Genomic DNA, 22,655 nt, shown 5'->3' with positions numbered 1-22,655 from the left:
AGCAAAACAAAGTTCCTAAGTAAATTATTCAACCCCTTGTTTGTCCGGAGAACGAATGTTCCCGGACCCACTGTCGGTAGAACAATCCATCAATATGTCTGCTGACCATCAGTACGTGATGGTCGTGACCATATGGTTGTGACCATTACTGTGTGTGTCTGCTGACCATCAGTACGTGACAGTCGACCACTAACCTTTGTTCCTTTTTTTCTCGTACATCTACATGTTAAACTCCCCCTCAACCCCCTATAAAACAGCCTCGGACTCTGAGCCAGTTGCCTCTCTTAGCTACTTTGCTTTGGGAGTGCCATCTGGCCAGACTAATAAAGGTCTGTTTTATTTTCCAACTTGTCCGGCGTGTTCCTTCCCGGGTGTTCGTCGCTGCAGTCAGCTCCTCGGAGTGTTTGGTAAGGCCCTCGGTCTTACAAGATATATCATGTACAGGTACAAACACCCAATGATAAATGTAAACGAATTGTATACTTAAAATGTACCAATAAAAGAACTAAAAAAAAAAAATCTAGCTTTTGCCAATTAGCAGATCTGACCCTGGTTTGGCCCTTGATCTCTTTGTGTCTGTGTTTCTGCCCCTTGTAACCTCTGTCTGTTTCTTCATAAGTGGTGCTACCAAAAGATCTGTTTCCTTTTTCAGCCTCTTATCAGCCTCTTATTTTGCTTCTTGATTTCAATTTATATACACCTTGATAGCTCTGGGATGCATTCATATCAGCAAAACCTTTTAACTTTTGTAATTTTTGCCTGATGTCTCCCTGAGCTTGTTCCAAAAAGGCTGCATTTACCATGTGCTGATTTTCAGTGGCCTTGGAATCAAATGGGATATAGAGCTTGAATGCTTCACAAAGTCTCATATAAAACTGACAGGGAATTTCATCTGTTTCCTGGAGTATCTCTGAGATTTTTCTGATATGTATTGCCCTCTTTGATACCTTGTAGGCAGGCCTCCCAGTTCAACTGTAAGAGTTTTAATTGCTTTGTATCATTTGGATCCAAATTTGTGTCAGCCTCTGGGAGTTGACCCTGAACATCTGCTTGTCCATTTAACATACTCTCCAGAGGATTGTGGCCTAATCAGAGGATGGCTGTTTTTTTCACTCTCTATTGCTCCTCAGTGTTAAACAGCATCAGGAGGAGCTGTTTGCAATTGGGCTAGGTTGGATTATGTGTCTAGAAAGAGGATTGCATCAAATTTATGAGGGCTTTAGGCTTTTCCATATAAAACAGAGTATGACATTTCCAATTTAGGAGATCAGTGGTTGGGAAGGGCTAATAGACCAAGGTCCATTGTCCCCTCGAATTTGGCCTTCTGTATCCTAATAGATGGGTCCTAGTTTCTTGGAGAAGCATTTGTAAAGCACAATCAGAGCTTTTTTTGGTTTGGCTCAATCAGAGGCATCTTATTGGACTGTCTGGGCTTTTTTCATCTTTTTCTTGAGGTATTAACTCTGGCTTTTCCTCCTCGGGTGGGGCCTTACAATATGTCTTTAAGCAGGGCTGTAGCCAGGCTGGTCAAGTCTGGAATGTAAGGAAATTGATCTGAATTCCCTAATCATCCTCCTTCCCCAGTTACCACCCTATACATATATCCAATTATTATTCTAACAGTGGTTCCTTCTGCTGGCCACTTTACATCAAAGGAGGTCCAATCTACTTCACAAAGAGCTTTCAACCTCCACGTGGTCAGCTTTATTCCATAGTCTCCTGTATAGGCTCCTTTAAAGTTCTTTAACATACATCTTAATGGTGTGAGATTTGATGCTTCTCCTCCCATATCTATTCTGTTGTGATGCATATCACTCGCTCAAGTACTTTCACTTTAGGAACAATATGAGTTCTATCATGTTAACAAACAAGCATACCAATTTTTGAGTCTTTTGAGCTAAAAAGAGCTTTTGGAAGGAACAACATGGGCTTTCACCAAACCAACAAGCACACATACATATTTCCTTGATAAATCACTTCTGTACACTTTCTTGATGTACATAGGCTTTCCAGTCTTGTTATTAGCTTTTTTAATCTTTTTAACAAGACAAAACCTTTATCATACAAAATCCATTTATATTAAAAATATATCTCATACTTATAGCCTTCTTAGTATCTTTTCTCTGTCTCATTACTATAAACGTTTTATAACAAACTTGGCATACAGCCACTTGGATTTTAAAGTGTGCCTTTTTTCTTTATTTCAGTTCTCATATTGTTAAATGGGGGTGGTCAGTAGTTATGAGAAAATGGGGGCAGAACTTGAGTGGGTGCTACTAGGCTACTTTCAGCTTAGAGAACTGATTTTCTTTCAAATTCTGCTTTGTTTCAAATTCCTTACTTAAAACCCTTAGGCATCATATTAGGACCCTCCCAAAACCTTCCAACACCCTAGACACCTTCACTCCACCACACCTACATCCTGGAAACTGGGTATACATGAAGCCCTGTAAACCCTTCTCATGGATTTAAATCAAAATAGACATAGCCCTTTCAAATAATGCTGACTACCTCAACAGTGGTAAAATTAAAATGTCATTCCTCTTGGGTTCACTTTGCCTCTCTAACAAAGGCTCCTCTTTTCCAGTGCACAGCAAGCAGACCCATGTGTCTGAAGATTGCTAAGCTGCTTCCTGTGACTGACAAGATCGAAGACACAGATAGCCCGTTGAGTTTCTCTCTTCATTGCTTTGCTCATTTTTGATCATCCTAATAGAATATTTCCCCCATTATTTTCCCTTTTCCTCCCTAGACAACATAATCCAAGGCCTATAGCCACAGGGGACACTCAAATTCCCCCCCCCCCGGAGCAAATCACCTTTACTTCCTGTGTTCTCCTGTTCCAATTTTTTCTTTCTCAATATTTCTCATTCTCTTAACCCCTAACACCACAACACAGACACTTCCTAGATACCTCCATCAGATACGCTCACACAGCTAAAATCATCTGAACCTTGAATGGAACCAACAAAACACCCTCCTCGGTCTGCTTCCATCTTTCCCAGATAGCATACTCCATAATATCTGCTCCCCTTGGAATGTGAGTAAATACTTCTGCAGGGCTACACTTTACCAAGACTGCCAGTTCCAGGGGAACAGCCCTAGCTGAAGGATCTGACATCAAATTCCTGGGGGCACCTAAGGATATCAGACAGGTCTTAAAGTCTCACAAACTGCTGCAGCAAGCCATAACTGGTCCTTCCCAAAATGGACTCCATCTAACCCAACCTGCTCCTCTGTGTAGTTCCTGAAGCAAGCAAAATGACTTTACCCTAGTAGGTTCTTTAAACCTTTACTTCAACAAAGCTACTATCTGTCTTCTCCCACCTTCATATCCCCATAATTTTAACTACCTGGAAACTCATTTATAGCTATCTTGGTACATTTCCTTCCAGGGCAATCTAAACACTACCACATCTGAATACTACCAAGACAGGGGAATGGACACCTTAAAAGACACTCCCTTAGCCAATGAAGTTGCCCAGAAATGCAAAATCCACAATACACTTGACAGCAGAGTTTTTCTAAACCAAAAATACATCACTCTTGTCCAAGATGCTCCTACAATATTTCAACCAGCTTCACTCACTCTTTCCCCTTTGACAGCTTTAACTTAGATCCTCCTTCCATATGTAGAACAAATTCAAGGCAGTTTGATATTTACTTCCTAACCCACCCCGAGACCTCCTCCTCTTGTCCTGATTTGATCTCATGGGATGCCCTTCCCTAGAGATGGGCATCTTCTAGGTGTGTGGAGACAAGGCATACCTTTGCTTACCTACCAACTGGACTAGAACCTGTAAACTAGGCCTCCTCACTCCCACTCTTTCCTTACCAAAATCTTATCTATTCATCCCTATCTTCCCCATAACCCATGTCAGGGCACAGTGTGCCATATAGCTAGCTACCTTAATGGCCACTCTGGGAATGATCACTGAAACTGGAATGGAGATTGGGGCTATGAACTTTTTCAACATTTAATAGGCTCTTAGAACAACTTGCCAAGGGTCTGAAAGTAGTCTCTGACCAACTAGGATACTTGCAAGACAAGGCAGACACCCTGCTTTCAGTTATCCTTCAAAACTGTGGAGGCCTTGGGCTGGGAATTTAGCTCAGTGGTGCTGCTGCCTGCCTTGCAAGCACAAGGTCCTGAGTTCAATCACCAGTATCAAAAAACAACAACAATAAAGAAACAAAAACAAAACTGTGGAGGCTTTGATCTCATGACAGCTTCATAAGGTGGCCTATGTGCTATACTCCAAGAAAAATGATGCTTTTATACCAACAAATATGGTCTCATTAGAGACGGGGTAAAATGCCTTCATGAACAGGCTTCTAAATTCTTTGAAGGCTCTTCCAATGATCTGTTTCCCCTTCATTTTCATTGGCTCCTATCCCTCCTGGCATCCTTAATGTTCTCTTTTCCTTCCTTGTATAATTAATCTATCCCAAAGATTCTTTTCAGGAATGAATACTGGCCATCTCCTGTGAAACTACTTGAGAATACCTCCATATGGCCTTCCTTTTCCAAAAAAAACAAAAAACATTCATCACCCCTTCTCAACAGGAAGTAGCCAAGAAAAGAATGATAAGCTGTTTTTCTATAACCCTTTAAAACTAGGAATGATACAACCCAGACAGGGACACCATGAGTTCTAATGAGAGCCCATGCCATCTTAGAGAAATGTAAGTTTTATTTTACTTAGTTCACAAAGTATATGTAAGTCAGTCACAGAAGACACATCAGTTGGCCATAAACAGTCCTCCCAGAACATGTTGGTAGGCCACAAGACACCCTATGAAGACATGTCAGCAGGTTACAGAAGACAAAGTGGACATATCAGCAGGTCCAAGCCCTCTGTTTCAATGTCATACCTTTTCAAAAGTCCACCAAAAATCCACTCTAAAAAGCCTCCTGGCCTTTAATGAGATAGATTAGGGCATGGAAAACCTGGCTGGAGTAATACGTGTAACCTGTTAGTTACAAGATCCTGGACACATGTACAGAATAGTTCCCAAAGCCTTTCATGTGTGCTCCTCATGAGAACTCAAACAGGTTGAAAATAGGATGACCTAGACCTAATGTCAACCTCAGATGTGGGATCCCAACATCACCACTCAGGACTCATAGAAATTCTCTCAGGTTTTCTCAAGAGTTGAACAAACTAAAGGACACATCAATGCCATAAAGATCTTGCTATTGTAACTTTCCATGGTAGCCCACACTTCATTTCCCAGACCCAGCATGTACTTTTATTTCACTTTCACCATGTTTTTTCTCTTTACTCAACCCAAACTCACTCTTCAGTGTCACTTTCTCCCCCACTCTTTATTTTTACATTCTCAAATAAACTTGGCCACTGCTTTTTGCTTGTTTTGTTCAATCCTTTGTTCAAGACAAGAAGAACTTGGAGTCTAATGCCAGAGGGAGAGGCAAGCAACCCAAAACCTGGCAATTGGTGAGCCACTTTAGAAGCAGGCTATCCAAAAACAGTAAAAGACACTTTCTCTGTTCTGTTCCCACAAGAAGTCTCTCTCAGGTTTAGCAATAAACTTGCTTGGACTGTTGAGTTTTCATTCCTTCTTTCACACTCACAAAGAAATGATATTTTGTCATTTTTGTCCTTAGCAAACAGAATGTATTTTAAGATTTTAAAATATAACACTTGAAGTTAAATTTCTGGTCAAATACATCACATAGACAGGAATAAACTAAAGAAATTTTACACTTTTTCAGTAGCAATATTGATAATAAATGAGAATAATTACAATGACATTGATTTATTGGGAATGTAATGTACTGTTATGTTGTCATAAAGCAAAAGTAGTAATTATGTAAATGTCATTAGACAATAAGACTTTCATTATAAACCAGAGACACAAATGTAAAAAAAAGGATAAGTAAGAAACTTATTGAAGTATAAACTCATAATATTTTATTGCAAAAATTTTTATCTGTGTGGAAGGTTAGGAAATGTATATAGTGGGGCTGAGGATATAGTTCAGTGGTGCCATGCTGGCCGGGCAAGCAAAAGGTCCTGAGTTCAATCTCTAGTATTGAAAAAAATAGAGAGAAAATGTGTATGGTAGTGAATAATCTAGTAAAAATCAATAATCCTAACATGGAAACTCTGGTCTTGAGGTAGGACAGAAGCAATAAAATTAGGTATAAAGGAGAAAAGAAAATTAAAATTTTAAAAATTGTGTTTTAAAGAAAATTTGCCACTTCAGAACACAAACCCAGTTTATTTATGCCAATAAAGTCCTTCCAGCATCAGACTCTGAAATTCATATCCCTAAAAATTCCCAGGGATCATGTGCTACTTAAAGTTTCGAAAAAAGTATCACCTTGAGATCAGCTCCTCACTAAATAGAAGGGCCCCTTCTGAGTTATTTTAAGCACATTTAGAGCTGTCAAGTTATAAAAACATACTTCTTGGATTCATCTATCAAGATTTAAACCTGTTCCTTTTGAGACTCTACAGGATCTAGAAGTTAAAGAGACAGGGACCTATGATCAATATTCCTGTGAGCCTTTGGAGCACTTAAAAATACTCTTCAAAAAATAAAGAGATTGATTCAGGACAAATTAGATAAGTTCATTTGGCCTAAATATATTCTCTCACAGCTACGCTATATTAAAATCAAAGTCAGACTATTCATTTTTTCTAACTAACCCTTATCCCATTTTCCAATGGGCAACAAATGTTTACCTCAACTGGGCCCAGCAATATGTCAAAGGCATTAACAAAGAAGTATGCTGAATTTGTGGACAATTGTCCACTTCTAGTGCATCTGGACTACTATGGTGGGTAGCACCGTTATAGGAAGATGATTGGACAAAACTTCAAAATTTTATAGAAGAGCTACAAACACAACAACAATTTTAAAGCTTTTGTGAGACCAAAGTGACTCCATTTTGCTTATGTGAAACCAGAATGACTCCACTTTTGCCCAAAATGGAGTAGTCTCCTTTGTCCTCTCACATTAATGATTAAAATGTGCTTGATCTAGGACAAAAGATACAATCTGTAACACACCAAAGTTCCTAAGTTAATTACTCAGCCATCTGTTTACCCAGGAAATGAACATCCTGGGCCCACTATCTGTAGGAACCGTCTGTCAATGTGCTGACTGTCAGTGCTGAGTGGTCGTGACCATTAGTCACCGTGTCTGCTGACCATCAACACGTGACAGTTGCCCACTAACCTTTGTCCTTCTTTTCTTTTGTAAAACCTATACGTAATCACCCCTTACCCCTGATGAGTTCACCCAATCAGAAATGTACACTTCATGCATGTTAAGCACTGACCAATCATTGTAACTGCTAAGTAGAGAATCTCCAAACCTTCCTGTAACCTCTATAAAAACCTCGCTAATTTGGAACTCGGGGCTCTCAATCTCGATCCGCTGTGTCGGTGACAATTGAGAGTCCCTGCTTAAGCTTGAATAAACGACCCTCGTGCGCTTACATCGGAAACGGCCTCCTGGTGGTCTTTGGGACCTCACAATCTGGGCACAACACTTTCAATCATGTTTAATGTCTCTCAATGGCCAATAAATGTGGCTCTTTATCAAAAAGGCCATGAGAAAAGTTTTCTTTATTAATATTCTTTATTGACAATAGGACACACATGTATAAATACCAAATAGTTTCTCTGGGGTGAGAAACTGAAAGTGTAAATAAGAACTAAATGTATAATAGGTAATGTGAAATAGGAAGAAAAGGGGCAAAGGGGAAGGAAGTGGGAGGGATAGGGGAAAGGACAGAAAGGAATGGAATTAATATGAGAAAATGGAAAAAATAGGAACAAAATCTTTGTAAATAGGGAGGAATGGAGGGGTTGAAGGGAGGGCTGGGCAAGGGTGAAAAATAAGAACCAAGAGAGGTTATGTAAAGGTGCAAATTTCCAATGATGAATGTCATTATATTGTATACTTAAAATGTACCAATGATTAGAATGAATAATTGGTAATGCAAAATAGGAAGAAAAGTTCCAAAGGGGTAGGAGTAGTGGGAGGGGCATGGGAAAGGAAAGAAGGGAAAGGAAAAATGATGAGAAAATGAAAAAATGGAAATAAAGTCTTTGTAAATAGGGAAGGGTGGAGGGGGTGAAGGGAGGGCTAGGAATGGGGAAAAAATAAGAACGAAGATGCATCATGTAAAGGTACAAGTTCCCAATGAGAAATGTAATTATGTTGTATACCTAAAATGTACCAATAAAAGAATTTAAGAAAAAAATATTCTTTATTGACAATTAATTTTCTTTAATGACTGGTTGACATCCTCGTTCCCTGGAATTATCTAATGAGGAAGTCTTCATTTTCTTGGCTATAATACTGGGCATTGGAGTTCTCTTTTCTGCTGCATAATTTGTTGTTGTTTGCTACTATATCATATGTTTTTGTCCTCTCTTTCAGACTATTGAAAGATGATGGTTCTTCAAAAGTTGGGGCCCAATATTCTTACGTCTAATTTAGATCAGTTAGGACCAGACTTTTGGTCCCTGGCTAGGCAGGATCAATTCCCCCTCTTCACCCTTAAGCAATTAATGAAGAGAGACCACTGGCCTTCTGCAGCCCCTTAAGAGTAAGGAACCAAAGTCTCAGGGAGAGGAGGAATGAAGTAGTGACATAAGAGGAATAGAAGTAACTCCCAAACCTGCTAGATATCCAAAACGTGAGTTCATGTTCTCTAAAATTAAAGAATGAATTCTAGGAACAATGGAGGTTAAGAGTAGTAAAAGTTTATTGAGAGAAAGATAGGTTCTAGCTTCTAAGAGAGACAAAAGTAAGTTACCCACCCACTCTGCTTCTCAAAGGTGTTTTATAGGACAAAGTCTCTAGATGAGGTGGGTTCAAAGTGGGACAAAACTATAGTCAACTAGTAAGATGACAAGTCCGGTCATTTAGGTAATATTGATCCAATGAGAAATTACAGAAAAGAGAAATGAAGTGGGACAAAACTATGATCAACCAATAAGATTGTGACAAGTATAGTCACTTAGGTAATATTGATTAAATGGGGATCCAATGAGGAAGTAAGTCATGAAACAAGCTTATAAGAAAGAACAAGGATTTTTGGTAAGGGGTGAGTCAGGAACCTTTCCTGGAAGATCTTGGTCCCCCACCCAAGTGATTGATTCTTATTTATAATATCAATCACTGCTATTCATCTCTAGGTGAAGCACTTGGGTGTAGTACTTTCTCTTCTTTTACAATGCTGGCTTTCAGTGAACATGTCTTGATTGTCCTCCATGTTGGCTCCTCTAGGGCTGGCCCTGTCTAACTGCCTACAAGATATCTAATTAACTTACCTATCTAGAATAGTAAGGTAGAAGAATTAAAGTTAGCTGTAAAGGAGAAAAGGAAATCAAAATTCTAAAAATTGTACTTTAAAGAAATATTGTAGCTTCAGAACACAAAGCAGGTTTTTCAACTTTTTTTCTACTCCCAAAACAGCAAACCTGGTAAACACCCTTTCAGCTGCTAACAAGTCTGCCCATTTCCTTTTACTTGCAAATGGTCCTCTTTCACGTGAATGTACTGTATCATTCCTTTGATTTTCCCTTCTGAGTAGGTCATTATCTCACTAGGTATGTGTCAGGCCTGCTCTAAACCAACAGGAAAAAGCAAACAGGTTGCCTTCAGCAAACAACAGCAGCTTCCCAGTAAATAGGGCAAATGGACTCAAAATGTGGTTTACAGCCCCCTGGGGCCAAGAAGTTCAGGGACTGTATACCCACTTGAAAAGACGGTCCTTGAGAATCCAAGGCATAAAAATTTCTTATGATTATAGTCACTTCCGCAAAATCTATGTTAAGTATAGTCTTCCTTCCCTGCTGGGTACTATCTCTGTCTTCCAAAGTTAGCCAATCGGAGACCTTTTTTTGCTTGTTTGTTTTATATATATATGTTTTTTTTCTTTTCTTTTTCTCTCTCTCTCTATCCCTTCTGGCTCTATATTTCTCTCCCACTTTGTTCCTGTCCCTGTCCCATTCTGAAATTTTTCTCTCTCTCTGTCCTCTCAAATGTCACTTTTATAGGAAAGTGAAAACAATTTCTAGCTTCCATATTGTTGTCTGTTTGTTCTGTACCTGTCTCTGTTCTTTTGCTCTGTCTTCTCCTCCTATCTTCAACAGTTTCCAAAATTTGTGTGATCTTCCCATGTCCTCTAGCCTCACCTCTAACCTTTCCCTCTCCCTCTATCTCTGTACCCCTCTCTCCACAACACATGCTAAATCCTTATGCCAAAGGATAATTTGCCATATTGAAGGGTTTACTTACTACAAACATATTTTGGGCTGGCTCTAGATTTTGATCTAGCTCACATGGTTAAAGGTACCAGATTAAATGCTACCACAAATTGTCATTTTCTAAGCTGTGTTTGATGCCGATTGTGTCAATTGGGCCAAGGTGTTGTGATTGATCTAATCAGTTGTCCTTCCTGGTATACTGAAAACAAGATTGCCTAAGAGTCATTAGAGACTCAAAGCCTAAAAAGTCCAGATATACCTGGAATATATTGATAGGTCTCCCAGTACCTCAGCAGCTATTATGTATAGTAGCTGCCCTCTTCCTATAGTGCCTTGCCCCCTCCCCTGTGTGACATCATGCCAAGATGGTTGCTCCCACCAAAGAACAAACCCTTCTTCTCAGCATGCACCTTGTCCCACCTAGAGAGTAACCTAATACTCGCTCACCTCCTACCGCCTAGTGACATCACCGGCTCCTCCACTCCTTGATCACTGCCTCACTCAACCCCACCTCAGCCCCTACAAGCCCCACCCCTGTCGCTATAAAAGACTCTCCCTGCCCTGGCCATGTTGCTTTTGTCTCTCCTTTGTTCAGAGACAGCCTGGCAGATCTATTCCCCTAATAAAGGCTTGTTGTGGCCTGGTCTGGTCTTGGTCTTCGGCCCTTTTACCTGACAAATATCTCTGAGGAGCAATCACTCCATAGCGGCTCTAAACACAAGTAATAAAGATACTCAAAATAAGAAATATTGGGGTATCAGCTCAGGAATTAAAGCAAAAAACAGCACCAACAACAGAATTAAAAATGAGAAGAGATGTTGGCAGGACAAACACACAGACTTCCAGTACACCAAAGGGAAATTCTGGGAGAAATGAGGTGGAAAAATATGATAGTCAACTACTTGGACACCTTGAAATGATAGCACAGGAACTAGCAAAACAGATGAATGAGGCTCTAGAAAAATTCAAAACAGAATTAATTTCTGAGATAACTACAGAGATGATGAGCAGAGTGAAAGACATGATTAGAGGCTCTAGAACAGAAACTGATATATAAAAAAAAAGATGAGCTCAGTAACACCATGCTAGAAGTCATGAATGCCCAGCATAAGAAAGAAATGGAAACCATGATCATCCAAAATAGGAGAGAAATGGAATCCATGAAACAGATTCAAACAGATATCAAGGAGATTAAAAACTTCATTGAAAGTATTCACAGAGGATTGAGCCAATGAAAAGATAGACTATCAGATAAAGAAGACATGATTGTAGTTAGTGACCATGAAAACAGAGATTCCCTAAAAATAGTAAGGGACCACGAGAAATCAATCCAGCAGGTGCTAGTTGATGCAAAGAAGAATAACATAAGACTGATAGGAATCCACAAAAAGCAGGAGAAAGTACAAATGACATAAAAAAAAAACTGTTCACAGAAGTAATAGTAGAAAACTTCCCCGATGGTGTAGAGAATTTCACATACAGATAAGTGAGGCATATGGAACTCCAACTAAACATGATCAAAAAAAGCTACACTTAGATATATAGTAGTCAAGATCCCAGAAACACAACAGAAGAAAAAAAATCCTACAATCAGTTAGAGAAAGAAAACAAATCAACTACAAAGGAAAGCCCATCAAAATCACAGCAGACTTCTCAACACAAACACTCAAGTCAAGGAGAGCCTGGAGTGAAATATCTCAAGCCCTGAAAGAAAATAACTTCCAACCCAGATTGTTGTATCCTACAAAATTATCTTTCAAAATTGATGGGGAAATTAGATATTTCCATGACAAAGAATACCTGAGAAATTTCATGAACATGAAACCTGCACTCCAAAAAATTCTAAACAATATCCTATGAAAAGACAATGCAGATCACAACTCCATGAGACCCAATAGAGTGAAGCCAACAGGCAAGGCAAGAAACTAAAGGGAAAGTGGGAAAAATAAAAAATAAAAAGCCAAAAACTATAAAACTTCATGACAAAGATGAGTGAATGCTTATCAAATATAACCATCAATGTTAATGGCCTCAATTCACAAATCAAAAGAATAGACAGAATGGATTAAGAAGCAAAATCCAACGATATGCTGTATACAAGAAACACACCTAATTCAAAAAGAGATTCATAGACTGAAAGCAAAAGGATGGAAAACAGTTCTCCACATTACAGGAACATGGAAAAAAGCAAGGGTAGCAATCTTATTTGCAGACAAAATAGATTTCAAACCAAAACTAATTAAGAGAGGCAAAGATGGTCACTACATCTTTGTGAAGGGAACAATCCAAGAGGAAGAGATGACAATCATAAATATATATGCATCAAATATAAATGCCCCGAACTATACAAAACAAATATTAATTGACTTGAGAAACCAAATAATCACTAATACAATTGTAGTGGGGGACTGCAATACCCCACTGCCACAAATAGACAGATCATCTAGACAAAAAATTAACAATGAAATTCTAGAACTGAACAAAGCTTTTGAACAAATGGACTTAATAGACATCTACAGAGTGTTCCACCCCACAAAATCAGAATATACATTCTTTTCAGCTGCACACAGGTCATTTTCCATAATAGACCACATGCTAGCTCATAGGACATGTTTAAGAAAATGCAAAAGAATTGAAGTTACCCTCTGTATATTATCAGACCATAGTGCAATAAAATTGGAGATCAATAGCATAAGAAACCCCCAAAACCCCACAAACAGGTGGAAATTGAATAACACTCTCCTGAACAATCCAGTGGATCACAGAGGAAATTAAAGAAGAAACTAGACAGTTTCTACAAGTAAATTATAATGCCAGTGCAACATACAGGAATCTATGGTGTAAGACCGTGGGCCTTACCAAATGCTCCGAGGAGCTGACTCCAGAATGTAAGACTGTGGGCCTTACCAAATGCTCTGAGGAACTGACTACAGCAAAGATCACCCAGGAGGGAACACACCGGACAAGTTGTAAAACAGACTTTTATTAGTCTGGCCAGACAGCACTCTCCAAGCTCCAAGCTTAGAGAGGTGCCTGGTTCAGAGCCTGAGGTTCTTTTATAGGAGATGCTGGAGGGAAGTTGGCAAGCAGAAATACAGAAGTGAAATGCAGAAGGAACTTTTACAGATTGTTCTTAAGATAACATATTCAGATATGGAGTTGGGCAAGCATGACGGAACACTACGCACACAACAGACCTTCCTGGCACAACAACAAGCACATCCCTGGAACTCGATGTCTACCTGGTGATCCATAACAGAAGCAGACAAGTTGGGGCCCTATTACAAAATGGAATACAAAATGGAGTAACTGTTGTTCAGTCTCACAATGGGACACAATGAAAGCAGTTCTATGAGGGAAATTCATAGCAATGCAGGCCCATATTAGAAAAACAGAGAGAGCTGAAATAAACAACCTAATGCTGAACCTCAAGCCCCTAGAAAAAGAAGAGCAAGACAAACCCAAATCTCATACAAGAGAGGAAATTATAAAGATCAGAGCAGAAATCAATGCAATGGAGACTAAGAGAATGATACAAAAAAAATCAATGAATTGAAGAGTTGGTTTCTCAAAAGAATAAATGAAATCGATAATCTCTTAGCCAAACTTATCAAAAAAAGGAAAAAAAATGCTCAAATCCATGCAATAAAAACGAACAAGGTGAAGTCAAAACAGACCAGCCGAAATCCAGAATATCATCAATACATACTTTGAGAACCTGTACTCTAATAAAATGGAAAACACACAAAAAATGGACAGATTCCTTGATGCATATGAATTGCCAAATTTAAATGAAGAAGATAACAAAAATTCTAAACATTCCAATTACTATCAGTGAAATTGAAAACATAATTAAAAATTTACTAACAAAGAAAAGCGCAGATCCTGAGGGCTTCACTGCTGAATTCTACAAGACATTTAGAGAAGAACTATCACCAATACTCTTTAAACTCTTCAATAAAATTGAAAGGAAAGCAATACTTCCAAATTCATTTCTGGAAGCAAGTGTTACTTTGATTCCAAAACCAGGGAAAGAATCAACCAAAAAAGAGAACTACAGGCCTATTTCCCTAATGAACATAAATGCAAAAATCCTCAACAAAATACTGGTAAACAGAATACAGAGGGTCATCAAAAAGATCATATACCCTAGCCAAGTTGGATTTATCCCAGGGATGAAAGGATGATTCAACATACCTAAATCAATAAATGTAATACACTATATTAACAGAGCCAAGGACAAAAACCATATGATCATCTGAATAGATGCAGAAAAAACATTCAACAGAATCCAACACCTATTCATGATAAAAATCCTACAGAAAATTGGAATAGAAGGTCTTTATCTCAATCTGAAAAAGGCTATCTATGAAAAACTTGATTAAGGCTATATATGAAAAATGAACAGCCAACATCATATTAAATGGTCAAAAACTGAAAACCTTCACACTAAAATCTGGAACAAGACAAGGGTGTCTACTATCACCACTCCTATTCAACATAGTTCTGGAAATATTAGCCACAACAATTAGGAAAGAGAAAGAAATAAAAAGAGTAAAGATAGGAAAGGAAGAAGTTAAACTGTCATTATTTGCTGACAATATGATTCTCTACTTAGAAGACCCAAAAAACTCTGCCAGAAGACTTCTAGAGTTAATTGACCAATTCAGTAGAGTAGCTGCATACAAGGTTAACACAAAAAATAGTAGCCTTCTTGTACACAAATTACAGACTCACTGAGAGAGAAATTAGGGAAACAATTCCTTTCAAAATAGCATCTAAAAATTGAAATATCTAGGAATCAATCTAACAAAGGAAGGAAAAGACCTCCACACTGAAAACTGTAGGACACTGAAAAAAGAGATTGAAAAGGATATAAGAAAATGGAAAGATATCCCCTGACCCTGGGTAGGAAGAACCAATATAGTGTACATGACCATACTTCCAAAACTGCTTTATAGATTTAATGCAATGCCGACTGAATTTCCAACATTATATTTCACAGAACTAGAGAAAACAATCAAAAAATTCATTTGGAACCAGAAGACACCTGGAATAGCAAAAGTAATTCTAGACAACAGAGACATGGCAGGGGTTATCACAATTCCTGCCTTGAAACTATACTACAAAGCTACTGTGATTAAAAACAGCATGGTACTGGCAAACAAACAGACCTGAGAATAGGTGGATCAGATTAGAAGATCCAGAAAAATCTCCAGACATACTCAGCCACCCCATCTTTGAAAAAGGAGCCAACCATCCTCACTGGAGGAAAGAGCCTCTTCAATAAATGGTGTTGGGAAAACTGGATTTCAATATGCCAAAGATTAAAACCAGACCCATATCTATCACCATGCACTAAAATAAGATTGAAGTGGATTAAAGATTTAAATATCTAAACAGAAACACTAAACTTGCTGAAAGATAAGTTAAGTAAAACTCTTGAAGACATTAGCATAGGAAAAGACTTTATGAACAAAACCTCAGTAGCACAGCAACTACCGCAAAGTATCAACAACTGGGATCTCATCCTATTTAAAAGCTTCTGCACTGCAAGAAAAGCCAGAAACAGAGCTAAGAGACAACCTACAATGTAAGAAAAAAATTTTATCAGCTGTACCTCAGACAAAGGACTACTATCTAGAATATATAAAGAATTTAAAAACTCAGACCCCCCCAAATTTATAGACCCAATTCAAAAATGGGCATCCAAAATGAACAGACATTTCTTAGACAAAGAAATAAAAGCAGCAAATAAACATATGAAAAATGTTCAATATCACTGGTTATTTGAGAGATGCAGATGAAAACAATACTGAGATTCCACCTCACCCCGGAAAGAATGACTGCTATCAAGAAATCAACCAATAACAAATGTTGGTGGGGTTGTGGGTAGAAAGTAACAATTCTCCATTATTGGTGGGGATGCAGACTGGTGCAACCACTGTGGAAATCAGTATGGAGATACCTCAAAGAACAAGAACTAGAGGTCCCATTTGACCAAGCTATTCCCCTCCTGGATATCTTCCCAAAAGATTTAAAAGAATCATACCACAGTTGTATATGTTTACCCATGTTCATAGTGGCACAGTTTGCAATAGCTAAAGTTTGAAAACAGCCCAAGTGCCCACCAACTGGAAACTGGATAAAGAAAATGTGGGGTTTTTTTATAAAATGGAGTACTACTCAGCCATAAAGAACAAGAAACTAGAGACATTTATAGCTAAATGGATGCATATTGAGGTCATACTCTAAAGTGAAATAAATAGGACACACATATGTATATACCAAATAGTTTCTATGATGTGAGAAACTGAAAGTGTAAGTAATGATTAAAATGAATAATTGATAATGTGAAATAGGAAGAAAAGCCCATAGGGGTAGGGGAAGTGGGAGGGGTAGGGGAAAGGAAAGAAGGGAAAGGAAAAATTATGAGAAAACAAAAAATGGAAACAGTCTTTTTAAATAGAGAAGGGTAGAAGGGGTGAAGGGAGGACAAGAAAGGGGAAAAAATAAGAACCAATATATATCGTGTAAAGGTACAAGTACCCAATGATAAATGTAAAGGTATAGTATACCTAAAATGTACCAATAAAAGAATTTAAGGAAAAAAAAAAAAAAACAAAGTTAGCCCATCCACTCATGGATGAAATCTTTCCCTGTTAGCTGCTAAATCTCCTGATTTTAGTCCCTGATTCTAGTCCCTGTTCACTGGAATAAACTTTTCTTTTGCTCACAACAAAGAGCCTGTTTTTTGACAAGTAGATTATTTATAACAGTGTGGACCATCTTGTCCCACTGACTAATAACACCAAGACTGAAAGTATGACTAAAACTATAGATTATCAAATTCCACAGATTTACACCTTCCAAAATATAAAAGATTCCCATTTTCCAGCTCTATTATGCCTCATTTCTTAGAGCCCTTGCACTCCACTCTTGCATGTGCATTCCCATATATACCTCTAATAAATCCTTCTCATGCCTCTTTATTGATGCATCCTGAAAATTCAGTATCTATAATAGAATTCAGTAAACCTGTATACTTACATTAAAGTGGTAGGTTAAGTTCCTTTTATCAGTCATAGGGACCCTCAGACCCAGCCTGTGACAGTCTCAGAACAGAGCTTCTCAATTATTAGTCTGGACCAGCGATTTGAACCAAGACTTTTCAGTCTGGTGTAGCAATTATAAAGGTAAGGCAGAATTATATGTTTATAAAACAGCAGAGCTGTCAATGAACTCTGTGTTTCTATCTAAGGGATTCAGAAAACAATGTGAGAAAGAGTCCCCTGGAAAACAGATATACCAATTTGAGAATCCATATATATAATGGTGCAGTAAATTGAAACACATCCAATTTATTCAAATCAATAAGATGCAACTGAAATTAATGCATTGGTTAACTCCAAAAATAAATTGTACTTCTAAGAAGACTGCAACTTGTAGAAAGCAGCTAAAGTTATCCAAGGCAGTCAATATCAGCACTTCTTTGGTTAAATTTAGACTCCTTCCCTAACAGACTCATCATACCCCAAATTCCTCAGAATACTAAAGGTCCATAAAATGGATTAATTTAAAAAGTAAGGAGGAGAAGCCTAACACTAATATGAAGAGACATGCTGAATGAACCCAGAAAATGTTTAAGGGAATCCATTTAATCATTCTTTGGTTAAATTTAGACTCCTTTCCTACCAGACTCATCACTAAAAGGTGATAAATTGACTTAACTGAGATAGTGAAGAACAAGAACCTGATCCTAAGATAAAGGAGAAGGTTGAGGGAATTCAAACAATATTTTAATTAATTATCCAAAAAAATTCTGCTTATCCCAGGAGAATGGGCTAGTACTCTGCTGGGGGTGGGTTGCTTTTCTCTGGGTTTCCACCTCTTTAAGAGAAATATAAGTGCTCCCAGATCCAAATTATAATTTCATTTCTCTAAGTACCTGTGCTCTCTCCTTCTGGGAGAGATCCAGCATGGGGATATCACATATTAATTTTTGCTTTTAACCTGTTTTTTGGTGCCAAAAATGAAACCAGGACAAGAGAAAGCAAATCATTTTCAAGATAAATTTTAAGAAGCCTTGTATCTCCATGTTATGAGTTTTCTGGTTTCAGGATTTACATTTAGGTATCTGTTTAATTCTGAGTTACAATATATGTTTGATGTAAGATCAGTGTTAGTTTTATACACTTGAATATGAATATCCAGTATTCTGTGCATAATTTATTAAAAACATTATCCTTTTCCTATGGTGGACAAAATAAAAAAACAATTGTCCAGTATGATAGATGAATAGTGACATATTTTTTCATTCATTAGGGTTATTGGAACATTTTAGGTATACATTATGATAACATTCATCATTGAGAATTTGTATCTGTATATGACATATCGTGGTTCTTAATTTTTTCCCTTTCCCCTTCCCTCTTTTCAACCCCTCCACCTCTCCCTATATGCACAGCTTTGTTTCTATTTTTTCTTTTTATTCTTTCCTTTCCCCCACACCCTCTCCCTACTTCCCCTTCCTCTTTGAACCTTTTCTTCCTATTTCACACTATCTATTATATATTTTGGTCCCCATTTACACTTTCAATTTCTCACACCAGAGAAATAGTTTGATACTTAGTGTGTCATATTTATTTCACTTAAGAGTATTGCCTCAAGGTGCATCCATTTAACTATAAATGTCTCTAGTTTATCTTTCTTTTTGGCTGAGTATACTCCATTCTTTAAAAAAGCCACATCTTCTTTATCCAATTTTCAGTTGATGGGCATTTTAGCTGTTTCCAAGATTTAACTATTAAAAATTGCCACTGTAAACATGGGTGTGCATGTATTGCTGTGGTAGGAAGATTTTAATTATTTCAAGAATATTCCTAGAAGGGGAATAGCTGGGTAAAATGGCACCTCTAATCCTAGTTTTCTGAGGAATCTCCTCCCTGATTTCCACAGTGGTTGCACCAGTCTACACTCCTAGCAAGAGTGGAGGATTCTTTTTTCCCACAGCCCCTCCAGAATTTGTTATTGGTTAATTTCTTGAAAGCAGCCATTCTTTCTGAAGTGAGATGGAACCTCAGTGTTGCTTTCATTTGCAACTCATGAATGGCCAGTGATGTTGAACATATTTTCATATGTTTATTTACTGCTTCTACTTGTTCATCCAAGAAATGTCTATTCATTTCAGATGCCCATTTTTGGATTGGGTCTTTAAATTTGGGGGTCTGATTTTTTTAAATTCTTTATAAATTCCAGATAGTAGTCCTTTGTCTGAGGAACAACTTTTAAAATTTTTTTCCCACATTGTATGTTATCTTTTCATGCTGTTTGTGGTTTCTCTTGCTGTGCAGAAGCTTTTTAATAAGATGAAATCACAGTTGTTGATTCTTTGTGCTAGTTACCCTGTGACTGAGGTTTTGTTGATGAAGTCTGTTCCTACGGCGTATTTTTAGGGTTCTACCTAACCTATATTCCACCAAGTTTATTGTTTTAATATTTAGATCTTTAATCCACTTCAACTTTACTTCAGTACATGGTGAAAGATATGGGCCTAATTTGAAACTTTGGCAAGTTGAAACCCAGCTTTCCAGCACCATTTATTAAAGAGGCTATCTTTCTTCCATTGAGGTTATTTGGCTCCTTGTCAAAGATGAGGTGGCTGAGGGTGCCTGGAGTTGTTTCTGCATATTCTAATCTATCCCATTGATCCTCCCGTCTGTTTCTTTACCACTACCATGCTGTTTTTTTTTTTTTTATCACAGTAGCTCTGTAGTATGGTTTCAAGTTGAGGATTGTGATATCCCTGCCTCATCTTCATTGCTGGAATTACTTTTGCTATTCTAGTTCTATTCTTGTTCCAAATGAATTTTTGGTTTGTTTTCTCAAGTTCTGTGAAAAATGTTGTTGAAATTTCAATCAGGGTTGCATTGAATCTATAAAGAATTTGGAAATATGGACATTTTTACTACATTGGTTCTTCCTACCCAGGAATCAGGGATGTCTTTCCTTTTTCTGATATCCTCTTTGATTTCTTTTTTCAGAGTGCTGTAGTTTTCTTTTTCTTTTTTTTTTAGCTCTTAAATTAGAAATATTCTTTATTTTTAAAAGTTACCAAGCATATTATAAAAAGGTTTAAGTGTTTATTTAAACTTAAAATCATGTTAGGATTCAGTCCATTGTCATGTTAACCCATAGAAGTAGATGCAAAATAAGTTGCTTTTATGAAATAAAAGTAAAGTAATATTATGTTTTATGGAAGAAAACAACTGATATATAAATATTCATCTGTTTTAAGACTCAGAAGGAGCCAGCAGCAAAATTAATGGAAATAACTGAAGTTATATAATGCCAATCATTGGCAGGCTATTTTAAGGTCTGACATAATTTTCATATTTCTAGAATTGCATTTAAATTATTACCAGGGTCTGTTTTTTAACAGACCTTGAACATGTCTGTCAGTGTACCAAATTGGGTCAAAAATAAAAGTACTTCAAAAGTTAAGAGCAATAAATGTGTAAGAAATTATTTTGTTTAGTAAATGGTGTTCTCTCAGTAAAATGGAGAATTAAGTGTATTATATTGAGTGAGTACTCATTTACAATTGGTAGCATAGCTATTTTAGTAATAAAAATTGAGCACCAAGTTGTGGCCAAAGCTCTTAATATCAGTAAAGATTGAAAGTTATTTTAGCTCAGTAAGACAACTCAGATGTTTTTACATATGTGTTGCCATTTTTAGGTTTATTTCACAATATTTGATATAAACAGCTGGCACTGATTTTCAGCCAACCTACAATAATAATGATCAGTTAGTTTTGTTGACATCTGAATAATAGCGTTGTTTCATAGCTCTGTATTTCCTAAGGAAGTATAAGGCTTCTAGCGCTTTCATTACAAATTCGCCTCTTTCAATAAGTTCTTTGATCTTCTCTGGGTCCTTCACATCTTTGTTTTTAAGGAAAACATTCTTCAAATGCCTTTTAAAATACTCTGCTCCTTTTGGATAGTCCCGTCCAAGATGCAGCAGATTTTTGTACAGGTTCAATACTTCTCCCCTTAAAGAATTGGCCATTTTCATTTAACATGGAAATTAATCCACTTTTGTAGATAACACATTTCACCACCTCCAGACGCCAGGATCCGGAAAACAACACTCAAGCCCTTCCCCGCACGCCGCAGCTGGACAAGCCTCTGACCACCTCCACTTCTCCGCTGGCCGACCCGGGAAGAGTGCTGTAGTTTTCAAAATAGAAGTTTTCACTTCCTTCATTAGATTGATTCCTAGGTATTTCATTTTTCTGAGTGCTATTGTGAAATGAGTTTTTCCCCCAATTTCCCTCTCAGTGACTGTGTTATTCATGTACAAGAAGACTATTAATTTTTGAGTGTTCACATGTATCCAGCTATTCTACTGAACTTGGTTATTAAGTCTAGAAAACTTTTGGTGTAGTTTTTGGGGTCTTCTATATAGAGTATCATGTCATCTGCAAATAATGACAATTTAACTTCTTTATTTCCTATCTTTATTCATTTTCGTTCTTTCTCTTGTCTAATTGCTGTAGCTAATATTTCCAGAACTATATTTAACAGGAATGGTGATAGTGGGCATCCTTGTCTTATTCCTTATTTTAGCATGAAACATTTCAGTTTTTGACCATTTAGTAAGATGTAGGCTGTTGGTTTTTAACAGACAGCTTTTATCCAGTTGAGATAAAGATCATCTCTTCTGATTTTTGTAGGGTGCTTAATCATGAATGGATGTCAGATTTTGTCAAATGCTTTTTCTACATTTATTGAGATGATCATATGGTTTTTGTCCTTGAGTATGTTAGTATAGTGTATTAAATGTATTGATTTATATATGTTGAACCATCTTTGCATTCCTGTAATGAATCCCAGTTGGGGCAGGTTGTAGGATCTTCTTGATGATCTCCTTCATTCTATTTGCCAGCATCTTACTGAGAATTTTAGTATCCATGTTCATTAGGGAGATTGGCATGTAGTTCTCTTTTTTGTTTGGGTTTTTCTCCACTTTTGGTGTCAAGGTAATGCTTGCTTCCAGGATCAAATTTCGGAGTACTTCTTCCTTTTCAATTTCATTAAAGAGTTTGAGAAATAATTGCATTAGCTCTTCTCTAAATGTTTTGTAGAATTCAACAGTGAAAGCATCAGGACCCGGGCTTTTCTTTGTTGGTAAGATTTAATGATATTTTCAATTTCATTAAAGAGTTTGAGAAATAATTGCATTAGCTCTTCTCTAAATGTTTTGTAGAATTCAACAGTGAAAGCATCAGGACCCGGGCTTTTCTTTGTTGGTAAGATTTAATGATATTTTCAATTTCATTGACTGATATTGGGTTATTTAGAATATTTAAATCTTCTTCATTCAACTTTGGTC

The 22,655-nt window shown here is 37.3% G+C and overlaps 1 pseudogene; it reads right to left on the bottom strand.

The window, feature by feature from the left end:
• Nucleotides 1–20,998: 20,998 nt before the first annotated feature.
• On the bottom strand, nucleotides 20,999–21,404 carry LOC101704806 (electron transfer flavoprotein regulatory factor 1 pseudogene; annotated as a pseudogene).
• Nucleotides 21,405–22,655: the final 1,251 nt, after the last annotated feature.

This window comes from Heterocephalus glaber, unplaced genomic scaffold, assembly GCF_053883595.1.
Source record: "Heterocephalus glaber isolate CG9 unplaced genomic scaffold, H.glaber_assembly_v1.0 deba00001613, whole genome shotgun sequence".
NCBI lineage: Eukaryota > Metazoa > Chordata > Mammalia > Rodentia > Bathyergidae > Heterocephalus > Heterocephalus glaber.
Note: the sequence above shows the minus strand (reverse complement) of the source record. Positions and strands in the feature narration are given on the sequence as shown.